This window comes from Equus quagga, chromosome 3 (genome assembly GCF_021613505.1).
Source record: "Equus quagga isolate Etosha38 chromosome 3, UCLA_HA_Equagga_1.0, whole genome shotgun sequence".
Taxonomy (NCBI): Eukaryota; Metazoa; Chordata; class Mammalia; order Perissodactyla; family Equidae; genus Equus; species Equus quagga.
This window is the reverse complement of record NC_060269.1, coordinates 85,462,318-85,463,589: the sequence shown is the minus strand read 5'-3', so window position 1 is coordinate 85,463,589 and position 1,272 is coordinate 85,462,318. Positions and strand designations below refer to the sequence as shown.

The following is a 1,272-nucleotide window of genomic DNA, read 5'->3' as shown; positions in this document are numbered from 1 at the left end:
AGAGGACCCTCCCGGTTCAAATGCCAGGTTGTAGAAATCTTCCACTAGGAAAGTCATTCCTATAGGTTAAAGTGGGACTTTCCCAGTGTTCTGGTTCTGTGTTTCAAATTTAAGGGGAGGTGGGGCACGGCAGACACATGAAGTCACCTTTGTGAGAATGTTTTCTTCAAGAGTATTTGTGGATCAGACAAGGACCAGGGGAACTAAAAGCACTGTGACCTTGGGGAGGAGAAGGAAGCGCAGAGATTCAGTGCCAGGAAAGGAGGGGAGGACAAACTTCTTCATCCCACTGGGTGTTAGGCCACATGGTGAGATGCAGATGATGAGATTTAAGATCTCCTGCTCACTGACTTTTCTCCATGCTCCCCCAGCCGCCATCCTCCAGTCTTCCCCCTGCCCTCCTTGCTTCTGCAGCCCCGCTCTCCTCCTCGACCACCAGCCTCCGGGAGGGCCCTGGCGGCGCCAGGCCGCCGCACCGACCTCCTTCTCGCCCCGTCCACCGCGTTGTAGCCCCGCGTTTCGGCTCCGCGTTTCCCGCAGTCCTCCGAATGCGAGCGAAACAGGAGACTCCTCCGCCATGAAATAAAACGCTTAATAACTCATCCTCAGTTGTCACCCTCTAGCTTTTCCCTCTATGCCCAGGGCTTTTGGTCACCTCTGCATAAATAATAAGACCCAGAGCCCAGAGCCAACCGCTGATCAGTCCCGCTTGCTTCCCCGCCAATGAAAGGCAATCCTGTGTCGGCGCAAACCCTCCGTGTCTGGCAGTCGGATCTCGGCCGACTCCAGCCCGCGCCGCTGTCCCCTCGCCGGGCCCGCGGGTCCCGTCACCTCGGGCCGCCCCCGGCTCCCTCCGGGCCTGGGCCTCTCCCCGCCTCCCGCCCGCGGCCCTCGCCGCCCCGCCTCCGGTGCCGCCGCGGCCGCCATTGGTGCGGGCCCGCCCCAGAAGGGCGCCCATTGGCCGCGTGGGAAGTCATTCACCCGCGCATTCCGCCGCCCGCAGGCTTGCGGGGAAACTTCCTTATTATTGTGACGCCGAAAACGGAGAAACCCCGAGCCGGGCCAGAGGGGCTGTCACCGTCGGAATCCCGAGGGGCGGTTCGGCTGCTGCTAAGGTGCGCGGGGCGGGGGCCGGGGTTCCAGGGGGGAGGGCCCGCGGAGCTGCAGCCGCGTCGCGCGGGGCACGGCTGTCAGCGCGCGGCTCCCGGAGCGGCCGCTGCGGCTGCGGGGCGCTTCCCGGGGCGACCTGGGGCCGGCGCGCGGGACGTCGGG

The 1,272-nt window shown here is 64.2% G+C and overlaps 1 protein-coding gene across 4 annotated transcripts in view; it reads left to right on the top strand.

The window, feature by feature from the left end:
* The first annotated feature begins 994 nt into the window (after nucleotides 1-994).
* The window catches only part of HERC3 (HECT and RLD domain containing E3 ubiquitin protein ligase 3), a 100,585-nt gene continuing 100,307 nt past the window's right edge, over nucleotides 995-1,272 (top strand). For all 4 annotated transcript variants that reach the window (XM_046655977.1, XM_046655976.1, XM_046655972.1 and 1 more), the window contains exon 1: nucleotides 995-1,115. The gene's annotated coding sequence lies outside the window, so the exon portion shown is untranslated. The remainder of the gene's footprint in view (nucleotides 1,116-1,272) is intronic.